Source organism: Zalophus californianus, chromosome 6, assembly GCF_009762305.2.
Source record: "Zalophus californianus isolate mZalCal1 chromosome 6, mZalCal1.pri.v2, whole genome shotgun sequence".
In the NCBI taxonomy this organism is placed as follows: Eukaryota; Metazoa; Chordata; class Mammalia; order Carnivora; family Otariidae; genus Zalophus; species Zalophus californianus.
This window is the reverse complement of record NC_045600.1, coordinates 73,001,425-73,027,243: the sequence shown is the minus strand read 5'-3', so window position 1 is coordinate 73,027,243 and position 25,819 is coordinate 73,001,425. Positions and strand designations below refer to the sequence as shown.

Below are 25,819 nucleotides of genomic sequence, written 5' to 3'. Positions count from 1 at the left end.
CTTACAGGGTCAGATAGGAAGTCAGAGGTTGCCGGCCCCCCTTCACTAGGGGGCAAACTCACTTTGAGCCCTTTACAGGCAGTGCCTCTTTCACTTGCAAAAAAACATCAGATTATTCCAGAGGTTTGATCTCTTTCTGGCATGTCTACACTGAACTGGGGTTTTGTATAGGGCACCTTAGGGTTGAGGGCTTCTCCATGCCAAGCAGATATGCATCGCTAAGGCTGAGGCATGAGGAATGACCCAGCATTGCACTATTCACCCTTGTTTGCCTTTAGGACCAGACTTAGACCATGAGGCAGCCTGGGCAGAGGCAGAGCATGGAGAATGAACAGAGTTTGGGTGCAGTGGGGAGACAGAACCCATATTTTAAATTATTTTATTTTATTTATTTGACAGAGAGATAGCGAGAGCAGGAACACAAGCAGGGTAGTAGGAGAAGGAGAAGCAGGTTTCCCACGGAGCAGGGAGCCCAGTGTGGGGCTCCATCCCAGGACCCTGGGATCATGACCTGAGCCAAAGGCAGACGCTTAACGACTGAGCCACTCAGGCACCCCCAGAACCCATATTTTATTCTAATTATCCCATCAGCGTCCAGGCACTGTAAATGAAAAAAAAAAAAAAAAAAGCTTGTTTAAGAAAAGGTATGAAATGAGGGCACCTGGTAGCTCAGTCAGTTGAGCATCCGACTCTTGATTTCTGCTCAGGTCATGTTCTGAGGGTCCTGGGAATGGAGACCTGCGTTAAGCTCCCTGCTCAGGGGGAGGTCTGCTTCAGGATTTTCTCTCTCTCTCTGCCCCTCCCCCCACTCTCTAAAATAAATAAATAAATCTTAAAAAAAAAAAAAGAAAGGAAGAGAAAAGAAAAAGTCTGAAATGGAAGACCTTCTAGCCTTCAAATAAATTGACTGAGTCTTCTTGCCACTTTAAAAGAAGGGTTAAAACCCCCTGTCCCTGACGATGTTGGCTCAGTAACACTGAATCTGTTACAGCATTTATATTGCCTTATTACCTCCCTCAAAATACAGAAAACAAAAGACAAGATAAATGTTTAAAACTCTTTTTCTCAATTCAGAGAAGAAAGTTCCTGAATCTGGAGAAAGGCTGATTTAATTCAAAATTCATATGCTTAATATATTAACTTTGTGACTGAGGAAGAAGGTAGGGAAAGACAGACTACATACAGTTTTTGACAAAGTTACTGAAACTTTTAATGTGTGGAAATTAAGTCTTTGCTCCTATTGTGAGTTGACCTCCTGTTAGGACTGCTTCCCTTATTGGACTCACATGGACATAGCAGCAAAACTTTGGAGGAAGCTTGCCTTTCTCAGGCTGGATGTCTGAGCGCGTGAGGAAAGTGTCCTTCGGGACATCCCCTGGGCTTGTGGTGATAGGTAACCAGGTCTCTGCTTTGGAGTGGAATTAAAATCTTCCAGGGGAATGAAACATTGACTATGCTAAGAGTCTATGAGATCCTCTGCCCTTGGAGGCTCTTTATAGATTGAGACTTCTTTACTTAACTGCCTTGAATTTTACATCAGTTACACTATTAGCTAGATCTTCTTCGATCGAGTTTTTTTTTTTTTTTTTTTAAACACTATCAAGAGATTTGTAGAGAACTACTTACCTCTTGGGAGTTCTACCCTGAGACATTTCCCCCATGAGAACTACATTCCCCTGATCCTCATTATTTTTTGTTTTGACAGCAAGCAGGAATCATTTTTACATTTAGAAAGTGAACTGTGAAGAACAACACGATCTGTTTGGGCGACCTCTAATTTCTGTGATTTCTTTCTTTGAAGTGCTGGGATCCTGGGATATAGCCCCGAATCAGGCTCCCTGCTCAGCGGGGTGTGTGCTTCTCCCGCTCCCTCTGTCTCTCTCCCCAGCTTGTACTCACTTTCTCTTTCTTTCTTTCAAATAAATAAATAAAATCTTTAAAAAAATTAAAAAAAAAAGAAGTCTTGTGTTCTTTGGCCACATGGTGTTGTTGGTGTGGAGAGGATTTTTTGCCATCTCTGCTCCAGTGCCACGGGCAGGTTCCCTCCACTTAGGCACCACCTCTTAGCATGCAGGTGTAGAAGTCTTTCTCCTCTCACCACTATGGCCGGGCTACCACAGCCTGGGCTGCCATTGTCACAGCTCCCCAGTGACCTGGTTCTTCTGGTCAACTCATGTAAGTATAACCCTCATCCAACACGACTGAGTTTGAAGGGTCTCCACTCTCAGCCCCACACTATTCCTAGAAACTTCCTTTCTCCCCATTCTGAATCCAGGCCCAGATGGTGGTGTTAGGGCTTTGCCTCTCTTTAATCCAAAGTTTATTCTCCTTTTCCATTCTAGCATGACTGACATCTCCTTTGGGAGAACAAACCTTCACCACATAAAACGTACAATTGTATATAATTTATAATGTATCTTATGAGTTTGATCCACAACCTTTCATGCCAAGATCCCTTAATGATTACCCAGCATTCATTATCTTTACTATACCTCTTAAATTAGGTGCATTAGGATTTCTGCTCCTCTTCCATTTCCATAAAATCTTGGTTTTCAAGATCAGTGACAATAAATACATAGATATTTATTTGGGGGAAAAAAGCTGGTTAGGCATACTTCATCCTCAAGAAGTTTATATTATGGTGGGAAGAATATATCAACTATAGGCTAGCGCGGGGCCACACAGAAGGTTGCATTTAAGTTTACTGGATGGTTCAAGTGGGGCCAGGAAAATTTCACCAGATGGGTAACACTTAATGCTGCTCCTTGAATAGAGGGACACTGCAGCAGAGGAAAAAATTTGAGCAAAAGAATGGAGACCTGAAGCAGACTGGCATGGAGCGGGGGGAAAGTCAAGCGATTCAGAATATCTGCAGCATAAACTGTAAATGGAGTTCAAGTGAGATATAGTTGGGATCTTATGTGATGAATAGTCTGGCCGTCCTTTGTAAGGGCTGGGGAGTCATTGAAGGCTTTAACTGGGAGTGTCATAGTCAGGTTGAAATTGTAGGATGACCACTCTGGCATCTATTTATTTATTTTTAAGGATTTTATTTATTTATTTGACAGAGACAGAGACAAAGCGAGAGAGGGAACACAAGCGGGGAGTGGGAGAGGGAGAAGCAGGCTTCCTGCCAAGCAAGGAGCCTGACGCGGGGCTCGATCCCAGGACCCTGAGACCATGACCTGAGCCAAAGGCAGACACTTAACGACTGAGCCACCCAGGCGCCCCTCTGGCATCTATTTGAAGAGTAGACTGGAAGAGGGATAGACCACGGGGGACAACACTGATATTCTGCCCAGACCCCTTCTTATCTCTTGCCACTGTTTCTGTGAGCCCCCTCCCTTAGGTGTGCTTCCAGTGCTCAGCACCTGTTTACTCTTCTTGGGGGTAGTGGTGGGAGGAACCTCTTTGCCTGTAAAGGCAGCAAGCCAAAAGTGCCTCAGTCTCATTGTGAGGCCCTGGTCAGTGCCAGCAGGGAGAGAAATGCTTTGCATATCTGTAGACAGAGAAAACACACAGGGATTTAAATACAAGCTCCAAATTGGGAGCTGCCAGGACAGATGCTCCAAATTGCAGGGGTGTATTTGTAATCAAGCTTCTCATCTGGACCACTCAATTCAGCATAGACCTAGATGGATAGTAGCAATGGTTAATCATATCTTGAGCAATGTTTGGAAAGAAACCCAGTTTCTGGTAGAGGGACAGAGACTCATAAGAAATTTTGCTGCCTAGCCAACTTTTACATGATGCCAATTGTAAAATGAGATAATTGAAAAGGGCTAGATGCTTTTAAAGCTTTCTTTTAGGGGTGCTTGTGTGGCTCAGTCAGTTAAACACCTGACTCTTGGTTTTGACTCAGGTCATGATCTCAGGGTCCTGGGATCTATTGGGCTCCCCGTTGAGCGAGGAGTCTGCTTCCCTTCTCCCTCTTCCCCTCCCCCTCCCCTGCTCGTGCCTTATCTCTCTCTTTCTCAAATAAATAAATAAATCTTAAAAAAAATAAAGCTTTCTTTTGATTCTAAGTTTCTATATTTTTGGTAGGGAAAAACAATATTAATCATTTGGGGGTATATGTGAGAATAAGTGTGTAAGTAAAATGGCAATGCTTTATGGTGCCACAAGATGACAGTATTATATCTACTATAGCTAGGTGCTACATTCCACTTACATGCAGTAAGTAGAAAATAATTCTTCCAGTGTTCACAAGAAATACAAATCAACTTTAACTTTTTCTTTTGCTTCCAGCTTATTTTCATCTTTATCCCAGTTGCATGAAGTTTATTTCAATTTTCTCATCTCTGACACTAACAATTTGTTTCCCATTTTCTACCAGTTTTTACCAAACATGGGAAAATGCACAAACATGTTGTTCAGATGAAGTCAAGTAAGGTGGGGAGGCAGGCAACAACCCCTACACTTCGGCTTTCCACCCATTGCTGCTGAAAAGTCTGCTGTTGTTCAAGAGACTGAATTCAGTGTACACAAGGAATTTTAATGCATACTTATGAAGTCAAGGAAAGCCTGGAATCAACATGGACTCAGCAGTAGCTTCAACAGTCTTGATTCCATAGGTCATCCATGAGGGAAGATGATCCTGACTCCGCATGACAAAATGAGCAACAAAGATACAAAATCCTAGTCACACAGGAGATTCCAAAAACAGAACTGTGTTCATAGCAGGGCTCAACGAATAGCTTTTTTTCCTCTAATATAGATCTCAAGTGTAGTGAAATTCTCCAACATCTATCAACATTGATTTAAATAAATTTTAAAAATAATAGCTTTATTGAGGTTGATTCAAACACATTTCACCCTGGGGCACCTGGCTGGCTCAGTCGGCGGAGCGTACAGCTCTTGATCTCTGGGATCAAGTTTGAACCCCATGTTGAGTGTAGGGATTACTTAAAAAATAAAATCTTACAAAAAATACACACCAAAAAAACCGAAATACAGGTCACCTTTTCAAAGTGTACAACTCAATAGTTCTTGGTGTACTTATGAAGTTGTGCACTGATCACCACTAATTCCCGAACATTTTCACCACTCTAACAAGAAATCCCATACTCATTAGCAGTCTCTCTTCATCTTCCTTGCTTACGCCTCCTGCCCCCCAACCCCTGGTAACCATAATCTACTTTCTGTCTCTATGGATTTGCCTATTATGAACACTTCATATAAATGGATCATATAACATGTGGCCTTTTGTGTCTGGCTTCTTTTACTTAGTATAATGTATTCAAGCTTCTCCATGTTGTAGTGTGGATCAACTTAACGAAGGAATTTCATTCCTTTTTATGGCTGAATGCTACTCCATTTTTTCTGGATATACTGTATTGTTTATCCATTTATCAGCTGATGGACATTTTGGTTTTTACACTATTTGGCTGTTTAAATAATGCTGCTGTGACTATTCATGTATACATTTTTGCGTGTACATATGGTTTTAGTTTTTTTGGAATATGTAGGAGTAAAATTCCTGGGTCATATGCTCTATGTTGAATATTTTGAGGAATTGCCAGACTTTTCTCAGCGGCTGCACCATTTCACATTCCTACCGGCAATGTACAAAGGTTCCAATTTCTCCCCATCTTCAACAACACTTCCTATTGTCCATCTATTTAAAAATTTTTAAACATTTAAAAATTTAAAAAAATATTTTATTTATTTATTTGAGAGAGAAAGAGAGAGAGAACATGAGAGGAGATAGGGGCAGAGGGAAAAGCAAACTCCCTGCTGAGCAGGGAGCCTGACCTGGGGCTCCATCCCACCACCCTGAGATCATGACCTGAGCCAAAATCAAGAGCCGGTTGTGCCACCCAGGAACCTTGCCTATCTTTTTTTATTGTAGCTGCCTTTGATAGTAAATGGTATTAATGAGAGGTCAATAGGTATGGAAAAATATTTATCAGATCACAGGAAATTTCTTTTTGGAACATCTTATAAATAGTTTAAGATATGGTTGAGGTTTTCTTTTTTTACTCTCTTTTTTCTTTAGTTCTCATTTTCTTCCTCCCTTCTTTCCCCCATCTCATCTTTCTCCTGTATCTCTTTTCTTTCCTTTCAGTTCTCTCTTTTACTTTTTACTGTTTTATTATTTTTTAAAGGTTTTTTTTGGTTTGTTTTTAGTAATCTCTACCCACAACGTGGGGATTGAGCTCATGACCCCAAGATCAAGAGTCACACACTCTTCTGACTGAGCCAGCCAGGTGTTCCTCAATTCTCTTTTAAATTAAATAATGAAACCTGTTCATTTTCACATTCAGCAATAGAGGTGTGCAGGAAAAACAATCCCCTCCACTCTGCCACTGCAGCCTAACATAACCGATGTTAGCAGTTCAATGTGTGCATCCCCACACTTCTAAAAGGATATATATGTACATATGTATTACAAACACATGTATATAATACATATATTGACAAAGATAAGACCATTAAAGGCCCATCACTCTGCAAGTTGTTTTTGAGTTGTTGTTTTTTTTTAAGAGAGAGAGCAAGCCAGCAGGGGTAGGGGCATAGGGAGAGGGAGAGAAATTTTTTTTTTAAGATGTATTTATTTATTTATTTTAGAGAAAGAGCACAAGTGGGAGGGGCAGAGGGAGAGGGAGAGAGAGGGAGAGAATCCCAAGCCGACTGTGCGCTGAGTGTGGAGTTCAATCTCACGCTGAGATCATGCCTGAGCGGAAGTCAACAGTTGCACCCGTAAGTGACTGAACCACCCAGGCACCCTGCTTTTGAATTTTTTTTTAAAGATTTTATTCATTTATTTGATAGAGAGAGCGGGCGCGCGTGAGCGCGCAAGCAGGAGGAGGGGGAGGGGCAGAGGGAGAAGCCGGCTTCTCGCTGAGCAGGGAGCCCAATGCGGGGGTGGATCCCAGGACCCTGGGATCATGACCTGAGCCGAAGGCAGACGCTTAACGACTGAGCCACCCAGGCGCCCCAAGTTGTCTCTGTTCTTTACACACAATTCTGTTCAGTGTTCACAGAATCTCTAGGACTAAAGTCTGTGGATTCCTCAGTAGAAAATGTCCCACCAAGACGCTGCTCTAAGGGAAGCCCCAGCTGCTCCCATTGGAGCTGAAAGTCACGGGTCAAGACGGGAGTCCCTCCCCTGGTGTTTCTTCTGGGTTTTGCAACCAGATTGGGCTCCCTCTCCAGGGAGGGCAAGGACCTTCTGCCGGCTCCAGTGGCTCAGGCACCTGGGATGCAGTGCCTGGCTGGGGGTGTCCTGCAGCAGATGTGGGGAGTGTTCCTTCTTTATGTTTCCCTGACAGTGGGAGGTAAGTGTCAAGTCGCTAGCAAACACGGCAGGCAGTTTTCACAATAGCTTTCTTCCAGCTAAATGATGGCAACCTCTGGTCTTTGTAACGAAAAGTGTCTCTTCTGGTACGTGTTTTCCGGACGGGGTGCTCATTGTCCCCGCGTTACCTCCACGACCCCTCCCACCGCTGCTGCCGCTCCTCTCACCCCTGCTGCTACTTCCCCGCCACTTCTGTGTCTCTGAGGAACTCCTCCAGCGGTGGCGGTGTTGTCCTTGAAAATAACCATGGGGCTCCGCGGAGGGCTGCCCTGGTCCGGGTCTGCGTCTTCTCGCGGGCTCTGCGCCGCAAGGCGTTGAGCCGCCCACCAGGTGACGGCTGCGGAAGCAGGTGGACTGCACGGGCCAGACGTCCGGGTCCAGCGCGCTGTGCTGGCGCCGGCCGCAGGCCCGCCGAGCCCCCGTGCTGCTGTCTTACCCTGTTCTGGATGGCTGGGACAGGAGAGGTGGTTTTTCTTCATGCCTTAGTCACTCTGACGAAGCCAGTTACCTCCTCCCGGTGGAGCTGCGGAGGACAGGCTCTGCCTCTGACCTTTGTGCTCTGACAAACAGGTGGCTATGGGGCGTCTTCGGCTGCAGCTAAACTCAGAGGCGGCCGCGGCCTGGGAAGGTGTTATTTCCGGAGGGTGTGTCTGCTGTGAGTTAAGACTGGGGACTTTGAGAGCAGACTGTCTGGATTTGAATTTGCTTCTTTCTAGCTGCGTGGTCTTGAGCAAGTCACTTTCTCTCTCTGATTTAGTTTCCTCATCTATAATAAAATGAGAATAATAACAGTACCTTGCCTCACAGGTTGTTGTGTGTTACAACTATGTATGTATATCTCTGCCTCTATCTATCTGCTTACCTACCTCTATAACAGGTAATCCAGAACAGTGCTGGCAATAATAAGCCGTATATGAAAGTGTTAGCTATTTCGTTTCTAATCTTGAACTTTCGCGCAGTGTTATGTGGCAGAGGTTCTGGGACTAGATCTCAATATTTCTCTGTCCTCTGGTTCGTGGAAGGTGAAATCCTGACAACAAACTGTATCTTGTGGATCTAAGGCTGCAAGATGGGGCTTGTATATGGGGTGGGTTCTTTGCGCAGGAGAGACCACTGTGGTGATACTCATTCTTTTTAGGGTGACCCTGAACTTTGGAAATCCAAATCCAAATGCTTCAAAATGAGATGTGAAAAGGGGCGCCTGGGTGGTTCAGTTGTTAAGCGCCTGCCTTCTGCTCAGGTCATGATCCTGGGGTCCTGGGATCGAGCCCCGCATCGCGCTCCCTGCTCAGCGGGAAGCCTGCTTCTCCCTCTCCCACTCCCCCTGCTTGTGTTCCCTCTCTCGCTGTGTCTCTCTCTGTCAAATAAATAAATAAAATCTTTTAAAAAATGAGGTGTATTCTGATTAATTTTGTAAGGATATCTTTATTATTTGCATTTCTGAGAAATTAATACAATCAACATATTTTAGGAGCTTATAAGGAAGGGTAGACATGAGGTGTAGGGCTTTGAACTTGGGAGCTGGGACATAATCACGCATAGGAGATAGGGGGGAAAGGTGAGCATAAATGACATGCTACAATTCAAGGTGAGGAAGGAGAGCCAGGAGGGGATTCTTATGACAAGGCATTGTCATCAGGCATTAAGAACTGTAAAAATCTGTGCGCGCGTGCGTGCGCGCGCGCGCACACACACACACACACACGAATTGTAAAATTGTGTAGTCAATTCTAACATTTTCCTTTCCTGCTTTGTAATTCCCTGTATATTGTCTTCAAATCCTCAGTGAAGTTTGTTAAGCATTATAGCCTACTGTCAGCTAGGTTTAGAAAATAGATGATTATTGCTGTGGCTTTGTCCTCACACAAGATAAAGCTGACCAGAGCTTTGAAACTCAAACTGTAGGTTACTTGGATATGAAAATTGAGGGCTGCCCCACGTTAATATGATAATCAGTCATATATTACACGGTTTGTTTGGAATCAAAGACTGAACAAAATTCTCTTTGGGTGAAGTATGGGTGAGTTTTCATTCTGATTTATAAAATGAAATTTGAGATGCAATTTGGAAGTACACAATCCTGTTGGAAAGCAATCTAACATTACAAATCAAGGTCATTAAAATGTTCATATTTCTTTTACCTGATAATTCCATTTTTGAGTTCTCACTTAAAGAAAGGCAGGTCTAGGACATCAGTTAGACATTCAACTCTTGGTTTTGGCTTGGGTTGTGATCTGGGGGTTGGAGACCCATGTCAGTCTCTGTACTCAGCATGGAGTCGGCTTGGGACTTTCTCTCCCTCTCCTTCTGCCCCTCTCTCCTGCTGTCATATGCTCTCTCTCTCTCAAATAAATAAATGCACCTTAAAGAAAAAAAAAAAGGAAGGCAGGCCAGAAAGGAGTGTTTATATAGCAGCATTATTCATGAGGGCAAAATATGGGCAACAATCTTAAGTAAGTTAGGATGGAGGGAATATGTTTTTAAAATTTTTTATTGTTATGTTAATCATCATACATTACATCATTAGTTTTTGATGTAGTGTTCTGTGATTCATTGTTTGTGCATAACACCCAGTGCTCCACGCAGAACGTGCCCTCTTTAATACCCACCACCAGGCTAACCCATCCCCCCACCCTCTCCCCTCTAGAACCCTCAGTTTGTTTCTCAGAGTCCATCATCTCTCATGGTTCGTCTCCCCCTCCGATTTACCCCCCTTCATTCTTCCCCTCCTGCTATCTTCTTCTTCTTCTTCTTCTTTTTTTTTTTTTTAAAGATTTATTTATTTATTTGAGAGAACGAGAATGAGAGAGAGAGAGCACATGAGAGGGTGGAGGGGCAGAGGGAGAAGCAGGCTCCTCGCTGAGCAGGGAGCCCGATGCGGGACTCGATCCCGGGACTCCAGGATCATGACCTGAGCTGAAGGCAGTCGCTTAACCGACTGAGCCACCCAGGCGCCCTCTTCTTTTTTTTCTTAACATATATTGCATTATTTGTTTCAGAGGTACAGATCCGTGATTCAACAGTCTTGCACAATTCACAGCGCTCACCGTAGCACATACCCTCCCCAATGTCTATCACCCAGCCACCCCATCCCTCCCACCCCCCACCACTCCAGCAACCCTCAGTTTGTTTCCTGAGATTAAGAATTCCTCATATCAGTGAGGTCATATGATACATGTCTTTCTCTGATTGACTTATTTCACTCAGCATAACACCCTCCAGTTCCATCCACGTCGTTGCAAATGGCAAGATCTCATTCCTTTTGATGGCTGCATAATATTCCATTGTGTATATATACCACATCTTCTTTATCCATTCATCTGTCGATGGATATCTTGGCTCTTTCCACAGTTTGGCTATTGTGGACATTGCTGCTATAAACATCGGGGTGCACGTACCCCTTCGGATCCCTACATTTGTATCTTTGGGGTAAATACCCAGTAGTGCAATTGCTGGATCGTATGGTAGCTCTATTTTCAACTGTTTGAGGAACCTCCATACTGTGTTCCAGAGTAGTTGCACCAGCTTGCATTCCCACCAACAGTGTGGGAGGGTTCCCCTTTCTCCACATCCCCGCCAACATCTGTCGTTCCCTGACTTGTTAATTTTAGCCATTCTGACGGGTGTGAGGTGGTATCTCATTGAGGTTTTGATTTGGATTTCCCTGATGCCGAGCGATGTTGAGCACTTTTTCATGTGTCTGTTGGCCATTTGAATGTCTTCTTTGGAAATGTCTGTTCATGTCTTCTGCCCATTTCTTGATTGGATTATTTGTTCTTTGGGTGTTGAGTTTGATGAGTTTTTTATAGATTTTGGATACTAGCCCTTTATCTGATATGTCATTTGCAAATATTTTCTCCCATTCTGTCGGTTGTCTTTTGGTTTTGTGGACTGTTTCTTTGGCTGTGCAAAAGCTTTTTATCTTGATGAAATCCCAATAGTTCATTTTTGCCCTTGCTTCCCTTGCCTTTGGTGATGTTTCTAGGAAGAAGTTGTTGCGGCTGAGGTCGAAGAGGTTGTTGCCTGTGTTTTCCTTTAGGATTTTGATGGACTCCTGTCTCATGTTTAGGTCTTTCAACCATTTGGAGCCTGTTTTTGTGTGTGTTGTAAGGAAATGGTCCAGTTTCATTCTTCTGCATGTGGCTGTCCAATTTTCCCAACACCATTTGTTGAAGAGACTGTCTTTTTTCCATTGGACATTCTTTTCTGCTTTGTCAAAGATTAGTTGACCATAGAGTTGAGGGTCCATTTCTGGGCTCTCTATTCTGTTCCATTGATCTATGTGTCTGTTTTTGTGCCAGTACCATACTGTCTTGATGATGACAGCTTTGTAATAGAGCTGGAAGTCCGGAATTGTGATGCCACCAGCTTTGCTTTTCTTTTTCAAGATTCCTCTGGCTATTCGGGGTCTCTTCTGGTTCCATACAAATTTTAGGATTATTTGTTCCATTTCTTTGAAAAAAGTGGATGGTATTTTGATGGGGATTGCATTGAATGTGTAGATTGCTCTAGGTAGCATTGACATCTTCACACTGTTTGTTCTTCCAATCCATGAGCATGGAACGTTTTTCCATTTCTTTGTGTCTTCTTCAACTTCTTTCATGAGTATTTTATAGTTTTCTGAGTACAGATCCTTTGCCTCTTTGGTTAGATTTATTCCTAGATATCTTATGGTTTGGGGTGCAATTGTAAATGGGATCGACTACTTAATTTCTCTCTCTTCTGTCTTGTTGTTGGTGTATAGGAATGCCACTGATTTCTGTGCATTGATTTTATATCCCGCCACTTTATTGAATTCCTGTATGAGTTCTAGCAGTTTTGGGGTGGAGTCTTTTGGGTTTTCCATATAAAGTATCATATCATCTGCAAAGAGTGAGAGTTTGACTTCCTCTTTGCCGATTTGGATGCCTTTGATTTCTTTTTGTTGTCTGATTGCTGTGGCTAGGACTTCTAGTACTATGTTGAATAGCAGTGGTGATAGTGGACATCCCTGCCACGTTCCTCACCTTAAGGGGAAAGCTCTCAGTTTTTCCCCATTGAGAATGATATTCGCTGTAGGTTTTTCATAGATGGCTTTTATGATATTGAGGTATGTACCCTCTATCCCTATACTCTGAAGAGTTTTGATCAAGAAAGGATGCTGTACTTTGTCAAAGGCTTTTTCTGCATCTATTGAGAGGATCATATGATTCTTGTTCTTTCTTTTGTTAATGTATTGTATCACATTGATTGATTTGCGGATGTTGAACCAACCTTGCAGCCCAGGGATAAACCCCACTTGGTCATGGTGAATAATCCTTTTAATGTACTGTTGGATCCTATTGGCTAGTATTTTGGTGAGAATTTTTGCATCCATGTTCATCAAGGATATCGGTCTGTAATTCTCCTTTTTGATGGGGTCTTTGTCTGGTTTTGGGATCAAGGTAATGGTGGCCTCATAAAATGAGTTTAAAGCTGTATTAGTTTGTATTGCTGTATGACAAATTCCCACAGCACCCATATATTTCTTTATAGTTCTGTAAATCAGACGTGTAGGCAGGTTCAGCTGGTTCTGTGCTTAGGTTATCACAAGGCCAAAGTCAAGGTATTGGCTGGTTGAGTTCTCATCTGGAGCTCAGGGTCTTCTTCCATTTATTTGTTATTGCAGCGTTCTGTTCTTTGCACCTGTGGGACTGAGATCCCTGTTTCTGTGCTGTTTGTTCACTGGGGGCATCTTCAGCTCCTTAAGGTCCCCTGTATTCCTTCTCACATGATGCCCTCCACCTTCAAACCAGTGAGAGCACTTCAAGTTCTTCTGAGGCTTGGAATCTTCTGGCTTTATCTTCTGCCTGCCACCAAAGTTCATGCGCTGTTCAGATCTCATGTGATTAGGTTAGACCTACCTAGATATCTCTCCTTTTTAAGATCAGCTAAGCCTCATAACACAGCACAATCATCAGAGTGACATTTCATCGTATTCAAGTTTCTGGGGATTAGAGCATGGAATCTTGGAGCCATTCCTTGAAATTCTACCTGCCACACAGCCAATAAAAGACTTTCATAAGACTATATAAAAACTCTGCGGTGCCTTGGTGGCTTGGTCGGTTAGGCTTCTGCCTTCGGCTCAGGTCGGGATGGAGCCCCGCATTGGGCTCCCTGCTCAGCGGGGAGTCTGCTTCTCCCTCTCCCTTTGCCACTCTCTTGCTCTCTCTCTCTCAAATAAATAAGTAAATAAGTAAATAAAATCTTTAAAAGATTGTATAAAAAACTCTGAGTTGCTAATGATATAGTAATCAATCAAGAAGAGTAAGGTACATAATTGAACATATAGAATAATTATAACTGTGTAAAAATCTTTAGGAAGAGAAAAACAAGATGGGAGGAATTACAATACTCCTTCTCGACTGTGTTTCCCTTACTCAATCTTAGTATATATAGATTTTCTTCTCTCTGTCCCTGTGATTGATATCTATCTATCTATCTATCTATCTATCTATCTATCTATCTATCACATATATATCCTGAAAGCAGACCCTGAGGCATGTGTTTGAGTACAAGTAGTTACTTGAGAGGTAATCCCAGGAAACACCAGTAAGAGAGTGGGAAAGTGAGACAGGAAGAGGAAGGAAACCATTCAAGTGTACATTATTGTACTAGATACTGCTAGAAGAATGAGGAAATGGTGTATTTACCACTATATTAGTTATCTATTGTTGCATAATAAATTATTCCAAACATGGCAGCTAAACCTTTATTTAGCTAACAAACATTTTATTGTCTCATAGTTTCTGTGTACGAGAATTTGAGAGCAGCTTAGCTGGGTGGTGTTGGCTCTGGGTCTTTCATGAAGTTTTAGATGAGATGTAATCATCTAAAGGTTTGGCCAGGCAGGAGGATGCACCTCCAGGATGGCTCAGTTACACAGCCGTTGTGAAGAGGCCTCAGTTTCTCATCACATGGGTCTCTCCATAGTGTCTTTAAGACATGGTAGCAGGCTTTCCCTAGAGAGAGTAATCTGGGGAAAGTAAGGGGTAGAGGGAGAGAGAGAGAGAGGGAGAGCTTTTTGAAAATTTAATTATTTAGGGGGTGCCTGGGTGGCTCAGTCTGTTGAGTGTCCACCTCTTGGTTTTGGCTCAGATGGTGATCTCATGGGTCGAGGGACCGAGCCCCCCATCAGGCTCCATGCTCAGCAGGAAGTCTGCTTGAAGATTCTCTCCCTCTGCCCCTCCCTGCACCGCCCTCCCCTTGCACTCTCTGTCTCTCTCTCTGTCTCTCTCTCAAGTAAATAAATAAAATCTTTAAAAAATTAATTACTTAAGACCTTTTTTAAACAAGTGCTTGCAGTTTGTTGATAATGATTCTGCTATTAATTCTGATTGTGTGTGGGTTTTTCACACATGACCAAGCCATTCTCAGACACCAGCTGGATGTCCTACAATTCAGTGCTATTCTGACACTACACTAACTGCTTGGAGACAGTCTTAGATTCCACGGGTTGAGGGCTCAGTCCAACAACACTGCACTCCACTTCAGATGCCAATTCTAAGTTCATGTTGCTACCTGTACTTCTGACTGGCTGTCAATCAGAGGTTCCCACGACCCCCTCCTGAGGTTTGATTAATTTGCAAAAGTGGCTCGCAGGACTCAGCAAATCAGTTTACTCACTAGACTGTGGGTTTATTCCAAAAGGATATAACTCAGAAACAGCCAGATGTAAGAGATTCATAGGGCAAAGTATGGGCATCCATGCTTTCTCAGAGTGTACCATTCTCCCCAAATCTTTATGGTTTCAACAAATGTCTCTGAACCTTGTCTTTTTGGACTTTTATGCAGGCTTCACTACATAGACATGGTTGATTAAATCTTTGGCCTTTGTCAAATGATTCAACCTCCAGGCTCTCTCCACTCCCTGGGGGGTCAGGGAGTGGGACTGAAAGTTCCAAATCTTTATTTTTATTTTTTTAAAAGATTGTATTTATTTATTTGACACACAGAGGGAGAGAACAAGCACAAGCAGGAGGAGGGGCAGGCAGGGGAAAAGCAAGCTCCCTGCTGAGCAAGGAGCTTGATGTGGGACTCCGTTCTAGGACCCTGGGATCATGACCTGAGCCGAAGGCAGACGCTTAACCGACTGAGCCACCCAGGTGCCCAGCAACCTTTTAATTACAAGGTTGATCCTGAGATGTTTTCAAAGTCACCTCATTACATAAAAAAAAGACACCTTTATCACTCTCATCACTTTGGAAATCCCTGGGGTTTTTGAAGTTCTGTGCCAGAAAAGGGGATGAAAACCAAATATGTATTTCTTATTATAAATCACAATATTATAGTTGACTTAAAAAATCAAGTTATGAACTTTTGTTACAGATTATAAATGAAATTCCTAAAATTGTCAACTTGGCCAGGTAAGAAACAATTTAAAAATCTATAAAGTGTAATGAGAAAAACCAGGCATAAAAAAACCAAACAAACGCATGTTTGTCATTACCCAAAAGATAGGTTTTCAAGTAAAAATATTAAAAACCCCAAGCTGCATAGATAATGCAGATAGTTCTAGTTATCTAGTCAATGGCAAAAAGCAAGCACTTAAGATCATCGGCTCCCATATTTCATTAATTTCTTATTACTGGAATTTCATAGTTATTTCTACTGGTTGGATGACTAAACGGGATGATGGCAGAGGTGGTAAGGTGACCTTTACTCAGCCCCACCTTGCTCAGCTTCAAGAGCAGATGAATGTTCAGCTGGTGGACCAACAGCTTTTGTCTCTTTGCCATGTTGTGGTTTAGGTTTTTACATCTGTGGAGGTAATTGATTGAGGTGGCTGCTGACCTTGGGTCTCATCTCTTCATTGCTGTCCTCACAGTGCTGTCTTTGGTGAAGAGAGCCCCTGAAGAGTTATGGTCTATAACTCCGATTCATATTCTGTCCCACTGGTCAACCGGTCCTGTACCCAGGTTGTCAGCATCCTCCATCAGTTCCTGCACCAGAGGGTTGTAATAGTCTGGTCAAGGCTGGTGGGGTCTATGCATGTAGTGAGACCCACGGTCTGAGGTAGGGTTGTTGCTTTTGCGCCTGGCCTTCAGGAGCAGTCTCCCATCCCTTGTTCTTTTTCTGACTCTCACTGTTCTCGTGATTCTAGTAATTGTGTGGAACCCCTACCACGTGTGTAGCATCTATCAAGGCTATATTCTGCTGTTTGTTTACTGTCCTGCAAAGATGGAACTTGGCCAGGGCCTGGGAGATTTGCTGCCTCCATATTCTTTGCTCTTCAATATCATCAAACCGCAATCTCTTCATCTTCACTGAAAAGGTGGATACATGTTGTATCATGTATCGGTACCTCATTCTTTTTTATTACTGAACAATATTCCACTTTATGGACATACCACTTTTGTTTAACCATTTGTCAACGGATAGACATTTTGGATGTTTCCACTTTTTGGATTGTATGAATTATGTACAAATTTTTGTGTGGACGTATGCTTTCTTTTTTCTTTGAGAGAGAGAGAGTATGAGTGGAGGGAGGGCAGAGGGAGAGGGAAAGAGAGAATCTTTTTTTAATTTATTTTTATTTTTAAAATTTTATTTTATTTAAATTCAATTAATTAACCTACAGTGTAGCATTAGTTTCAGAGGTAGAGTTTAGTGATTCGTCAGTTGCATGTAACACCCAGTGTTCATTCCATCACGTGCCCTCCTTAATGCCCATCACCCTGTTATCCTATCCCTCCACCCAACTCCCCTCCAGCAACCCTCAGTTTGTTTCTTGTAGTTAAGAGTCTCTTATGGTTTATCTCCCTCTCTGATATCATCTTATTTTATTTTTTCCTTCCCTTCCTCTATGATCTTCTGTTTTGTTTTTTAAATTCCACATATGAATGAAATCACATGGTAATTGTCTTTCTCTGATTGACTTATCTCACTTAGCATAATATACTCTAGTCCCACCCACCTTGTTGCAAATGGTAAGATTTCATTTTTTTTCGTGGCTGAATCACATTCCATTGTGTGTGTGTGTGTATATCACATCTTCTTTTCTTAAATTTTACTTTAAAAATATTTTATTTATTTATTTGAGAGAGAGAGAGAACGAGCGGAGGGAGGGGCAGAGGGAGAGGGAGAAGCAGACTCCCTGCTGAGAAGGGAGTCCAATGTGGGCTTGATCCCAGGACCCTGGGATCATAACCTGAGCCCCAGGTAGATGCTTAACTGACTGAGCCACTCAGGCACCCTACACCACATCTTCTTTATTCATTCATCTGTTGATGGACATCTGGGCTCTTTCCATAGTTTAGCCATTATGGACATTGCTGCTATAAAACACTGGGGTGCAGGTGCCCTTTTGGATCACTATGCCTGTATCCTTTGGGTAAATACCTAGCAGGGCAATTGCTGGGTCATAGGGTGGCTCTATTTTTACCTTTATGAATAACCTCCATACTGTTTTCCAGAGTGGCTGTATGGGAAAGGGAGAATCTTAAGTAGGCTCCACACTCAGTGCAGAGCCTGATGTGGGGCTGGATCTCATGACCTTGAGATCATGACCTGAGCCAAAACCAAGAGTCCGATGCTTAAATGACTAAGCTACCCAGGCGCTCCGAACATATGTTTTCAATACTCTTGAGTATAGGAGTGGTTCTGCTGGATAACGATAAATGTGTCTTTAACATTTTGACGAATTGCCTAATTATTTGATAAAATGCCTGTATCATTTTATATTCCTGTCAATAATTATTGAGGATATTAATTTCTCTACATCCTTTCTGATACTTGTCATTTTCTGTCTTTTTGATCATAGTTATTCTAGAGCATGTGAAGTGGTATCTTGTTGTGGCTTTGCTTTCCATTTCCCTGAAGGCTAATAATGTTGAAAATTTTTTCATGAGCTTACTGACCATTTGTCTATCTTCTTTGGAACAATGTCAATTTGAATCCTTTGCCTATTCTTAAAGTGGGTTATTTGTTGTCTTATTGTTGAGTTGTAAGAGTTCTTGATATATTTTGGAAACAAGGGAGACCATATACATTTAATGTGATTATTGATGGGGTTTGGTTTAAATCTACCATTTTGCTATTTGTTTTCTATTCTCATTCTCTTCTATTTTTTTTATCATTTGGACTCACTGCGCTTTTAAAAAATATTTTATTTCACCTCCACTATTACCTTATTAGCCATATCACTTTATTTTAGCTGTTTGTCGAGCATTTAGAGAATACATCTTTAATGCAGTATATATCAAAAAATATCATACCACTGCCTGTATAAGAATCTTTCCAACTTCCATTTTCTTCCTCCCAGTCATTTTGTTATTATTTTCATACATTTTATTCCTGCATATTTTCAGTTCCACAATGCATTAGTATTGTTTTTGCCTTAGGTAGTCAAAACTCTTTTTGGGAGATTGAAAAACCCACTGGTACTGGATTGTAATTTTTTGCTTTGAACTTTTCCTCAAGCATTAGAAAAGACAAATGAGGAGGTGTCGAGTCAGATATTTCTAGAAGCTTAGTGAGTTCCAGGCTGCCTGTTGGGCATTTTGGGAGCCCATGGATTGATAGCAATTTACTTAGGATTCATGGGTGAGGTTCCCTTTGTCAGTGGACTTCAACTTTCTGGTCTATGTTGCAGTGGTTAGTACAGTGGCTGAACAAACTGATGCCATGCTAATTGCCAAAGGTTTGGAACTCATCCATATTTGGAGGCTGCTTGTTTTATTGTCCACTTTTTAAATTAGTAAATGAAGGAGACTAGTAACAGGAAATCATTGAAATGGAAAACTCATAATAATACCCTTGAGTAGTCACTGACGGCAAGTTCAATTCTGGTCATCCAATGATCACTTCAAAATCCTGTGTCAGGCAGATAAAAATCCCAAAGCTTTCAAGCCTGAAATTCACCTCATGTAAAATTTTGTCCTCTAGGATTTTCCATCCTGGGCTTCTGTAACAGGGTATAAGAGGACATTGAATCAGGAGGAGGTACAGGAGTACATGGTAAGTGTTTGATGTCAGTGGAAAGTCTCTTTGAAAAAAGCAAGATAAGTGTATGAATGAATGTTACTGGTTATACATTGAAGAATATTGCTTTGGCCTTTAGAAGAGAGCCAGAGTTTAATAGAGTTAGTGGGTTGATCAATTTGGGTTGATGACACTGAGTTTTCCTATCCTCTTTCCGCCTCACCTTTATAAAATAATAATGACTATTGTTGCTTATTTAAGGCAGATGTTGATGGAGAGAGAGACAATATAATAAGATCTTCAGGAGAAGTGTATCTCCTGAGAGTGATGAATGACAATGGTCTTCCTATATACCTAAACTTTCCTAAACCTAAACCACATTCCCATCTTTATGACAGTTGCAAGGGAGGTAATTGTATTAGTCAGGGTTTTCCAGAGAAACATAACCAATAGGATATTTATCTTTCTGCCTATCTATCTATCTATCTATTTATCTATCTATCATCTATCTATCTATCTCTATCTCTCTATCATCAAAATAAATTGTATATATAGAAAGAGAAAAAGAGAAAGAATGAGAGAGAGACTGAGAGAAAGAGAGAAAGATTTACTTTAAGGAATTGGCTCATGAGATTTGGGGCCTGGCCAACCTGAAGTCTGCAGAGCATGCCAGCAGGCTGGACATTGGCAGGAGTCAGTCTTTCAGTCTTGAGTCTGGAAGCAGAATTCCTTGTGCTGGGGACCTCAGTCTTTTCTTTGAAGGTTTTGCACTGATTGCCTGAGGCCCACCCACATTATGGAAGCTAATCTACTTAAAGTCTACTGATTTAAATGTTAATCACATCTGAAAAACATCTTGCCAGCAACATCTAGACCTGTATTTGACCATACAAGTGGGTACCATGGCTTAGCCAAGTTGACAAATAAAACTAACCATCACAATATTAAAGAGATCAAATTATTATCTACTTTCCAGATAATGAAAATAAAGTCAAGTGACCTGCACAAGTATACCCAGAGTTATGATAGATCAGTTGGTTAAAGGGGTAAAAAACAGCAGGATCCAAAGGTTTTTAAGATTAGTGCTAGATTGATTGATTGATTGATTGATTGATTTGCCTCTAAGCTCTAGATGTGGCTTGAACTCATGACCCTGAGATCAAGAGTGGCATGCTCTACTGATTGAGTCAGCCAGGTACCCCAGAATCCAAATTTTTAGATATATTGTCTGACAAAATAGGTCTTTACTCAGTAATGTTCATTAGTTCAGCAGGGCAACAATAGAACCTAAGACTGGCTTTACTTGGCACAACTTCTCAAAAAATTTTATATTTTCTTTTTTCCTCCATCTTTATTGAGGTATAATTGACAGACAAATAAAGATTGAATGTACTTAAGGTGGCAACGTGATGATTTGATATATGTATACATTGTGACATGATTACTGTGCTCAAGACACTTCTATATTTTCTTGATACAAAATTTTAAGCTTCAAGTTAGTATTTGCATATATCTCATAAAGTATGCTATTTATTTATACTAACTAAAAATGAGTATTCACCTTCTATACAAAAATGTTTGTTGAATGAATGAATGGCTTTTGAGGAACAGATTTTGAAACCTGTTCAAATATAGTTCTAATGGTGCCATAGTAGTTACTGATTAAAGTGGAAAGGGCAAGTAGGCTTAGTTCTACCTTATTTGGCTAGAAGAAGACAGAAGTATTGAAAAGGGCAAAATGCAAAATTTACACAGAAGGAAAGAGATTAAAAAAATCCAGAGACCCAGTTAAAAGGGTGAAATTATTTTAACAGAAAACCAGTTACTAATGTCCAAATCATAATGTTTTAAAATATTTTGCTCTCTGTTTCATTTCAGAAGAGATTATGGAACAAGTGGAAGAAAGAACATTTTAACAGTGAGCTACATCACCCCTGTGTCATTGGAGAACATTGGTGAGTTTTACCACCTCTTTACTTGCATTGCCTGCCATGCCTTCTCTGGGGTATGCACCCGTATGCATATGTGTTCATTGTACTGAGCAAGACCCATTCTCAAACACTTGTCTGATATGTTGCATAAGTGTGTAGAATTTATGCATTTAGTAGAAGGCCTTTTAACTTATGAGAATTATTTTAACCTCTCTTCTGTCTCAGACTCAATATACTTTTTCAATGTGTTCTTTCTGCAAAGGTATCCCTGTGCCCCCAACATACAACAAATAGATACACCCTCTAAGATGCCTCAAAATGTCTAGGATTATTGTCACCTTTTAGATTTTGCCACAACACTTGTTCCTTCTTTCTAGTCATCAAAGAAGTCATAGAATTATGGAGTTTTGGGGTTGGAAGGGATCAATACCATCACTAGCACAATGCCTGCTAGACATTCACAGATATTTGTGGAATGAATGTTGAATAAGATACACTCTTTCAAAGAAAAGAGTCTCTTCTACTGGCAGATGGTCATTCAGCCTTTGCTTGTTTGTGGAAGCAAGGGAATATTTATTACCACCAGAGAAAGCCTGTCTTTCCTGTGCCTTGAAAGTCAGCATACAGATTAGATTTGGGCTGTTTGAGCCCCAAGGTCAGGTTCTACGCTGGGCGTGGAGTCTGCTTAAGATTCTCTCTCTCCCTCTGCCTTGCCTCCTGCTCTTTAAAAAAAAAAAAAGTTAAGAACCTCAGGCAAGCTTTATTTCTCCCCTGTTTTGATTGGCAATCAGGTAGATAATATCATAATATACTATGAAGAATGAAATATTGTTTTTTTAAAGAGTTTATTTATTCATTTGAGAGAGAGAGAGAAACAGAGAGACGTGGGGCTTGATCTCACAACCCTGAGATCACGACCTGAGCCGAAACCAAGAGTTGGATGTGCCACCCAGGCGCCGCTGAAGAACAAAATCTTAAAAAAAAAAATAAACAGGGCGCCTGGGTGGCTCAGTTGGTTAAGCGACTGCCTTCGGCTCAGGTCATGATTCTGGAGTCCCGGGATCGAGTCCCACATCGGACTCCCTGCTCAGCAGGGAGTCTGCTTCTCCCTCTGACCCTCTTCCCTCTCGTGCTCTCTCTCACTCTCTCTCAAATAAATAAATAAAGTCTTTAAAAAAAATAAACAAAACAACTTACTGTGAAGAACAAAATCTTGAAAAAAGAAACTAAGTATAATATACTGAAAGAAATTTAAGAGTTAATCTACCTCGGCTCTCTAGAGGCCACTGCTGAGTAGTGGAAAAATCTAAGGGCAGGAGACCTGGGACAGAATTCCAGTTATGCGGGGCAAAGGCATGCAAAGTTCATGTGCTCCCATGAGCTTCTCCCTTGTCTCCTCTTTTGGGTTGAAGCCCCTGGCATTCACTTGACACAATCAGGCAGTTCTCTCAGACAAGATCTTGGCAGCTCAAGATCAAATTGACTTGAGGCTGAAATGATGATGTAAGGAACATATAATAAGAATGTAGGATGAAAACTCCGATTCCTCTTGGCAGAAGGAGACTTTGCTGTGTGTCTTTGCCAAGGTTCTGAGCCTGTAGTGCTGAAACAGCAGTCAGATGCAGACAGAGAGGAGAGACAGAGAAGGATGGGATTTGGGATATCTCGGAGGAAATGGCAGAGACGACGAGGTTGAAATTGGGGAGTCAGTTAGTAAAGGATTAAACTCTGCTGCTCATCACATCTGATCCCCGGAAAATTGTTATACTCTTCAGAGCAGTGATTTCCAAAAGGGGAAAGTTGTTATTATCTCCTTTTTTGTAGCTGCTGTGGGGATTGCAGAGCCCTTGGGTGAAAGGTGAAAGGAAAGGGCGAGGGGCAGAAAGGGACAGATTTTCAAGGTCCTTCAGTGCTTTATGAAGGATTTCAGTATACACAATACACATTACTATATACAATATTGATGTCTAGTGGGGATTCTGGTCTTTTTAATTCAATTACCCCTCCTGATTTCCTTAAAAACCTGGGCAATTATTTTAATGCACAGATCAACGTCCCCCCAAAGTTTGAGACTTTTCATGTTCATTACATGCAATGTTACTTTTCAAGTATTTTTTTGGGGGCGCCTGGGTGGCTCAGTTGGTTAAGCAACTGCCTTCGGCTCAGGTCATGATCCCGGAGTCCCGGGGTCGAGTCCCGCGTCGGGCTCCCTGCTTGGCGGAGAGCCTGCTTCTCCCTCTGGCCCTCCCCCCTTTCATGTACTCTCTCGCTCTCTCAAATAAATAAGTAAATCTTTAAAAAAAATATATTTTTTTTTTTGCTGGGGACCTGGGTGGTGTAGTCGATTGAGTGTCTGACTCTTGGTTTTGGCTCAGGTCATGATCTCAGGATCTAAGTTCAAGCCCCATGTGGGGCATGGAGCCCACTTAAAAAAATAAGTAAAAGATGAAAGCTCTGAATGAGAAAAGTTTAATTCATGGCTTAAATCTTGATATATTTGATTGTGAGTTTAAAAAGGAAGCTGTTTCTCTAAGACATTTTCTTTTTTTAAAAAGCCCACTGTTAAGTCAATAAAAGAGGTATTTAACAACTAATTTTTGTTTGACCTAAATAATTTGAATTCAGTATTTTCTATTTGACATCCTTAGTTTGCAAGCCCTGAGTCTTTTTTTCTACACTTGAAAGTCCCCATCTGCCAAATTATTCATGGATCAATCCATCTGTGAATTTACTGGATGACTGAAGGAATGAGTGAAATGTAATGGGTTTGCAGCGAGTGAGCACTGCACATGTGTCACACACACTCTGTGTACCTTTCTTTCCTCCAGGTTTATCGGGCCACTCCAGTGTGCCTCACTTTGTCCACATGGTTTATTAAGCTTGCTAAGCCCTTCAGATTTTTTCCTCTTATTTTCAGGGGATGGGAAAGAGAGAAGAAAAAAGATTTGACAAACTACATCAGCATGGTGGTGAGCAAGCAATGGGAAAGGCTCAAGAGGAATAGAGAAAGATATGATGGGATGGTTGAAGGAGGTGCTCTGCATCTTTTCAGAAGGAGAATAGAATGAAATCTTAAGAAACTCAGAAGAGTGCTAAGCCTCCTACTTCCAACAGGCACTGTATATTTGTTAGTTTCTTTCTTTCTTTTTTTTTTAGGGAAAGTTAATCATTATTATTTATTATTATTTTTAATATACTTATTAATTTTAGACACACATGTTTTTGTTTTTATGGATTCTTTAGAACAGAAACTGCCTCACATTTCTTGATGGGCTTGGTAGTTTTGGAGTGTGGAAGTCTTAGTCACAGTGCTCATCATAGCGTGGGCTGGGTTTTGGGATCTCATTCACTGCTGAACGCAAGTTTTGGGTACGCAGCGGCAAACAGGCAGATCTAGTCCTTGCCCTCAAGGGGTTTATATTTGGAAAGGTAGCCAATAAACATAGATGTAAATCATTCAGGAGATTGCAGGTGTTTCTAAGTGCCTCAAAGAAGATGCACTAGGATATCGTGTCATTGGGGAGTGTTCTTGGTATAATCACTAGGAGGGCCTCCATGCTGAGGTGATATTTGAGATAAGACCCAATCTTGGAGTCAAAATTTCAACCCACTTCTTTTTATTCATTTTATTTTACTTATTTGTTTAAAATATTTTTGTTTATTTATGAGAGAGAGAGAGAGAAGGAGCCGGGAGGGGGGGCGGCAGCAGAGGGAGAGGGAGAAGCCGACTCCCCACTAAGCAGGAATCTGGGATCATGACCTGAGCCAAAGGCAGAAGCTTAACTGATTGAGCCACCCAGGTGACCCTATTTTATTTTTTTTAGAAGATTTTGCTTTTAAGTAATCTTCATACCTAACAGGGGGCTCAAACTCACAACCCTGAGATCAAGAGTCACATGCTCTACCAACTGAGCCAGCCAGGCACCCCATTAACCCACCTATTTTTAAAACCAGAGCAAAAACTCTTTTCCCTAACACAGTGTAGATTCTTTTGGTGATGAAAATGTAGCAACTACCATCTGTTGCCCTGTAGCAAAAACCCTTTTCCCTAACACAGTATAGATTCCTTTGGTGCTGGAAATGTAGCAGGTACCATCTGTTGACCTCAAGGGAGTTATCCTGGCTTTGTGAATTTCAGCCAGTCCCAAGAGTCAGTCCTTTTCATTAGATTTTTCTCAAGTAAAATGCGTATATGAACTTCAAATTTAACCACGATCTTCTGTGCCCCAGAACCCCTAACAAAGCCAGACATTCTTCCCATTCCCTTGCTTCTTTCTTAATCTTTTCAACAGGGAGACCTGAATATTTGCTACATCGAATCATGTATAAGAGATGCATCTAGTTCCTCTTTTATAGCTCGGAAAACTGAGGCTTAGGGAGGTGAAGGCCAAAGGTCATAGTTATTTGAATTCACTGAATGTGCTCTTATGAAGAGCCTCTGCCCTCTTCTTCCTAGCTGAAAGTGAAAGAGCTCTCGATTCTCTGTTACTAATGCATTGCTGACCAGCAGTTTATGGGAAAGATCTTCCCCATTTTAACAATACTGCCTTATAAAGCATATAACCGGATTATACACTGTTAGACGTGGAGAAGGAAAAATGTACTTATAATCCCATGAAGTCAGCGTTTTCATTTCCTTTCCTTTTTT

The 25,819-nt window shown here is 41.6% G+C and overlaps 1 long non-coding RNA gene across 1 annotated transcript in view; it reads left to right on the top strand.

Annotated features, from left to right (window-relative positions):
- The first annotated feature begins 6,847 nt into the window (after window positions 1–6,847).
- LOC113910564 overlaps window positions 6,848–25,819 on the top strand; it is a 33,330-nt gene continuing 14,358 nt past the window's right edge. The window contains exons 1-3 of the long non-coding RNA XR_003516091.1: window positions 6,848–7,280; window positions 19,205–19,276; window positions 21,119–21,195. This is a non-coding gene — a long non-coding RNA (uncharacterized LOC113910564). The remainder of the gene's footprint in view (window positions 7,281–19,204; window positions 19,277–21,118; window positions 21,196–25,819) is intronic.